The sequence below is a fragment of the Mustela nigripes genome, chromosome 2 (genome assembly GCF_022355385.1).
Source record: "Mustela nigripes isolate SB6536 chromosome 2, MUSNIG.SB6536, whole genome shotgun sequence".
Lineage (NCBI taxonomy): Eukaryota > Metazoa > Chordata > Mammalia > Carnivora > Mustelidae > Mustela > Mustela nigripes.
In genome coordinates this window covers 184,585,060-184,591,059 of record NC_081558.1, presented here as the reverse complement: position 1 = coordinate 184,591,059, position 6,000 = coordinate 184,585,060, and positions in this window count along the sequence as shown.

The following is a 6,000-nucleotide window of genomic DNA, read 5'->3' as shown; positions in this document are numbered from 1 at the left end:
CTCTATATCATGTGATGAGGTGATCACAGTTCTGTGATTCAGGTGTGTCTTCTGATCCTTTCCGTGTAAAATGCAGAAGAATTCTATTTCCTCTTCCGCAGGTCTGTGGATAGATCTGATGAGGGGGGAAATGCAAGTTTTGCTACTTTTAGATCCTCTGAACTATTTGTCCTCTCTGCCCTCCTTAACTTCGAACTCGGTGGTGTGGGTGCAGAATATTAGCCATTGTCCTTCCAAGGTCCTGCCTATTTCACTCCTTTTTGTCTTCCTTTTCTGCCCTTTTCCTTATTATCCTTAAAGCAAATCTTAACTAGTTTGGAAATTTGGGAAGTGGATGGGAGGAAACGGAACCAGATAGATCGTTTTTCTTCTAAATTCCCTGTTTATGTCTTGGCTTCTGATATTCAAATGCTTGTGATTTCACAACCTTTTCTGGAGGCAGTGGATGTCTCTGGGTTTAGTCTGGATGAGGGGAAGGCCATGGAATATAAGGAAATTAAAAGATGTGAAAATTGTGAGGAACAAAAACAAATACATTAAAATACTGTTTTACTCCTCAAAGTCAGTGGTAAATCCACTTTAAATTTTGAGTCTTCTTTTCTTTTGGCTACATCCTCACTTATTTTTATGTTTATTTCTTCTTTCTAGATAGAGACCTAGATCACTCAATGTTAGTGTGCATTAGTCAAGTTCTCATGAAGCAGAACTAGAAAGAGATAGATAAAGATGGACTGATAGATAGACAAAAATACCCACTTATCTATCTCTCTACTGACCTGGGAAGAGATTGATTATAGGATATTGTCCCACATGATTATGAGAGCTGAGAAGTCCCATGGTCTGAAGGCGGAGACCAGGAAAGTTGGTGGTTTGGTTCTATAATTCCAGGCACTAAGAACCAGGAGCACTGAACGTAAGGAAGATTGATGTCTCAGCTCAACAGTAAGGCACAGAGTGAATTCAACTTTCCTTTGACTTTTTCTTCTATTCAGGACCTCAGTGGGTTGGATGATGAATGCCCACACCCCATGTGCTTTACTTAATCAATTCATATGGTAATATCTTCCAGAAACACTCTCATAGACATACCTAGAAATAATGTTTTACCAACTATCTGGACACCTCATGGCCCAGTCAAGTTTGCACAGAAGTAACCACCCAGGGTGACTGAATTTTTCTCCTAGCAGGGAGTTTTGTTTTCTACTCTTAATGCGCAAAACTAAACAGTAATTTTTTTTGTTCCTTTGAAGAAGACTCTGTTGGCCAGTTTTCCATGTTACCTTGACTAGGCTACAGTCCAGTCTGTAGTTCTTTAATCAAATATTAATGAATATATCACTATAAAAGTATTTTGTAGATTTTGTGATAAATGCCCATAATTAGTTGACCTTCAGTAAGGGAGATTCTCACAGGTAGTCTGGGTCAGCCCGATTCAATCAGGTGAAAGGTCTTAAAAGCAGAACTGAGGCCTGATTCAGTCAGGGAAAGTTGTTTTTTGTTTGTTTGTTTTTAGGGAAAGGTGTAAAAAGCAGAACTGAGGCTTCCCTAAAGAAGAAATTCTACTGGGCAACAGCTTCAGTCCATGCCCTAGTGTATCCAGCCCTTAGAGTTTCCAGCCTGTCCTTCCTGAGGGCCTACTCTCTGGATTTCGGAGTCGCCTAGCCAGTCACCACAATTGGGTAAACCAATTTTTTGCAACAAATATCTCAATATATAGCTTCTGCTGGTTTCTGATAAAGGAAAAAGGAGTTGTTGGGTAAAACTGATGCAGATGTTTTCCTGTGGTGGGGGGGAAGCCCTTCTTAAATGCCTTTATGTGGATTCAAATGTTGGCCTTGTAGGTTCTGCTCTGTGTAATTCTTAGTGGCACCATTCATATATATTATGCTGTAAATGCCACCTCATGGGGATTTTCACTGCAGGAGCCCTGGTGTCAATGTTTTCCTCTGAAGTGGTGAAAACGTGGGAATCTGAGTCACTATGGATGTCCGCTCTCTTGGGCTTTGGACCCTATGCATAAAAGCAGCCCCAGAGTCACCCATCTAAGAGAACACAACTGAATCCACTTGTTGGAAACAGTGCAGGTGATGAAAGACAGGTCCTCCTCATGAATAATGACTTCCACCAAGGTCATACAGCTGTGTTCCTAAAAGCATGCTATCTTTTGGATAAAAGCCCTAGAATATGGAAAAGGGTTGGGTACTGGAAATTGGATTTCTAATCCTGGCATTGGAAAAACAGCATAAATGAGGCTCTTCTGAAGGGCTGGTTGTCTAATCACAAATCTAGCCATTGCCAAGGCGAGTTGCACTTTCCAGAGCTTCTGAGGCTTGTTTTTCTTTAGAATTAAAGGATCACATTTACTGATTAGAATAGGAGACTATTTACCCTATAATTTCCTTGTATTTTCTACTCTTTCTTTTCCTATTTTTCTTCCTGAGTTTTGTTCATTTCACTTAAATGATTCAGCACAGAACTCACAATTCTGATAAATTATTCTGAAAACGATGGGATTGATTGGCTTATTATAGAATCTCCATATCTTTGTCAGATCTCCAAAGAAAGTTTTAGTTAAGATGTTTAAATAATATGTCAGAGTACCCTGTAAAATAATCTAGAAGCACTGAACTAGACAAAATAATTTTAGAAAAACATCCAGCTTTAAATTTCTATCCCACGACTGTCAGTACTGCAGTGTCAGATCACCCAGCACCACATGTGTGACCCCATGGTATGCTGTCTTTTAAAAAGCATGCTCTGTTTCGCGCTATCCCCAGTCCTTTTCTCCATCTGCCTGCTGACCCATGTGGCTGTTTTAACATCCACCTCAGTGGAAGCCTCATACCTGCCTGGCCAGCAGAAAGTAACACAATGACAGCAGTTTCTGTGGGACTGCAGAGGAGGGGATGGGAAGCCTTAGATGCCCCGTCTTTTTCTGGACAGCTAAAATTAAGATAGAGGACAGCTCCAGGAAAAGTCATGCCCTGGAATTTTCAATTGGCGCACAGCAGTTTAGAGAGTGGGTGAATAAATGGGCAATCTATTTCAGGGCAGTTTCCCTTCTGGAAGAAGGGGCAATTTGTTTTAGGGTCACATGCTGGGCAACTATCTGCATGAGAAACCCAAATCCTTTTGGAATACAAGCGATTCACCACAGAATCTTGTGATCACTTTTGGAGGAAGGCGAGATTGTATTGAATCAAGGTCTGTCAACACACTGATCAAGATTGTGTTCACCCCAGTAGTCACGGAAAGTGTGTTCTGGGTAGTAATTGCTTCCTTTGAGAGTATACGAGGTTATTTACAGACTAATTTTCATCTGAATTTCTTCCACATTTCCTGACATGACATTTAGCTAGTGTAATTTCTTCAAATGATCATGTAGACAGTTATGTTAAGAGACCCCAAAGTCTGTTTACTGAGTTATCACTAAAGCAAAATAACATTTTAAAAGTAGCAAAAATTTTAGTTTTATTCCCTCCTCCCTCAGAAATGACCTTTGCTTTACATTAAATGGAGAAAGAGAAATACTTTTACTCATTAAAAAAGGAAGTCCTCTTTTGATAATCAACTCAGGCTGTGTGGACTCTAATTATTGAGTATATGAGACTTCCAAAAGCATCATTTTAGGGAGTATCACTGACATAATTAAAATGCATTGATGGTCTTGAAAATAATTAAATAGCCACATCATTTGTCTGATGTACAAGTTCAAAGCTAAGTTGTATTAAAGCCAGTGAAGAGATTTTTCCAATCATACATGTGGCTGCCAAATTTCATTTTGTGGTTTTAAATTTATAAGGACCCCAAATTCACATTACAAGTTTGATGTGTGGTACAAACAACGCTTGTCTTAAACCTCTGTGAACTGAAACCAGCCATATCATATAGAACTTTAAGATATTGCACAGTAACCCTTGTGGTAAGATGACAGCTGTATCCCACGACAGCCTCTGTGGTGTTGTGTCTCCGCTTGGTGGCTTCTGCGTCTCTGTAGGTAACTCAGAAAACCTGTCTGACGGAACACCATGGGAGGCATAACTCCAGGTTAAAACCCAGAGTTTGCCAAGGCTATCAATTCACTTCTGAAGTGCTCATTCTGTTGAAACAGAAAGTGTTGTAATGAAAAAGAAGACAATTCATTCATATCCCTGTTTGAAAAAGTTTATTTGTTCACTTATGGCCTGAAGACCATTCCTAAAAAAAAAAAAAAAAAAAAAAAAAGAAAGGAGCTGGGCAAAGACACTCAAAGGCACCTCATTGTTTGGCAGGGGAGGGGCACAGAATTTGAACTTAAGGCAGCTGACTACCCTGTTCAATAATAGCAATCTCTTTAAACACAGTTAGGTCAATAGTGAAATATTTACTGAAGAAGCTTCCAGAATGATTTGAAGCCAGCTCTTTGGAGAGCATTGATAATCTCAGGGTAATCTGAGGCATCTGTATGTGAGGTGTCAGTGTGCCACACTGAACAGAACAATGCCTCTGATATGCATCTGTGGATCATAAATAATAAAAAGTTATTTTAAGAGGTTTCAGAGCCTCAACATAAAATTACCTCTGACTAAAAACAGGACAGGGCAGTTCTCAGCAGGGGATAAGAAAAATGTGAAATTTTCAAAAATCAGCAGTGAAGATCAGAGCATGGTAAAAGCCCAATTATATTAAATTTGAAGGACCTTTAAAAACTTTTTTGTCAAAAATGTTTTTTTTTCCCCCTCTGTGTGCTATAACTTTTGCTCTATCTTTTGTTAGCTATCCTTTTATTTTCAGTCTGCTCCTTCCCATACCACTAAATGTGCTTCAGTTTTTCTGGGGCAGAAATTATGGATGGAGTTTTCTATGTTTTGCTGATCTCATCCTGTGAGTTTATGAAAAAAAATTAAATTTCTAGAAATATGTATTGCTAAAAACAAGTGATGGATCAGTTTTGACTAAACTGCTATTTAAAATATCCATGTGTATCTCCAGAAAACAAGCTTAGCAACCCATTATGAAGCTTTTTTGAATGAAGAGACAAAACAGTCACTCAGAAATTGTGTAACAGTACTTCACAGACAATTGCACAAATTATCCAAAAGCAACCGTGACATGAGCGCCATTCCATTTATAATATGACATAGATGATATGGCCTACTGCTTACAGGGCCATATCTCAATTATTTTAACTAGAAAACTTTAATAAATTCACTCAATTAGAGCTCAGTTTTAATCAGTTGCAAACTGGCCAAGGCAATGTCACTTTTTAAAGAAGCAGGACCTTCCTTGCAAGGATCATATGCATGGGATAAAGTTATAAAACTAAACTATGAATGATGCTTCTGCAAATATATCTAGGGGCAAACTTTCCTTGTGCAGCATGTATTTGTGAAGAAAAAAACTTGGGTGGCCTGCGATATGTTACCGATGGACTGATTAGAAGGGGCTTCCTGGGGGCGCCTCGGTGGCTCAGTGGGTTGAAGCCTCTGCTTTCAGCTCAGGTCGTGATCCCAGGGTCCTGGAATCAAGCCCCACATCCGGCTCCCTGCTGAGCAGGGAGCCTGCTTCCCTCTCTCTCTCTCTCTCTCTGCCTGCCTCTGCCTACGTGTGTTCTCTGTCAAATAAATAAATAAAATCTTTAAAAGAAAAAAAAAAAGAAGGGGCTTCCTGGAAAGTTTCTAAATTTCATCTTTAAAATTCAAAATTCTAGACTCTGACAAATTATTGTATAGAAATATTTTGTTTTATATGTTCTTAGTAAGATTAATGTTTTATAAGTTGTGGAACAACAAGATATAGAACACATATCTTATGAAATATCAAAGAATGAATTATGGCTTTGAATTAATTTTAAAAGGAAAACATATAGACGATAATATTGGTCTGCTCACATAAATCTAAAGTAATTTCTTCACAGCACTCACCAAAGCACATACCCTCCCCAATGTCCATAATCCCACCCAAACCTGGTGATTCACAGACCTGTACCCCTGGGGATAAAAATATATGTTTATAAAAAAT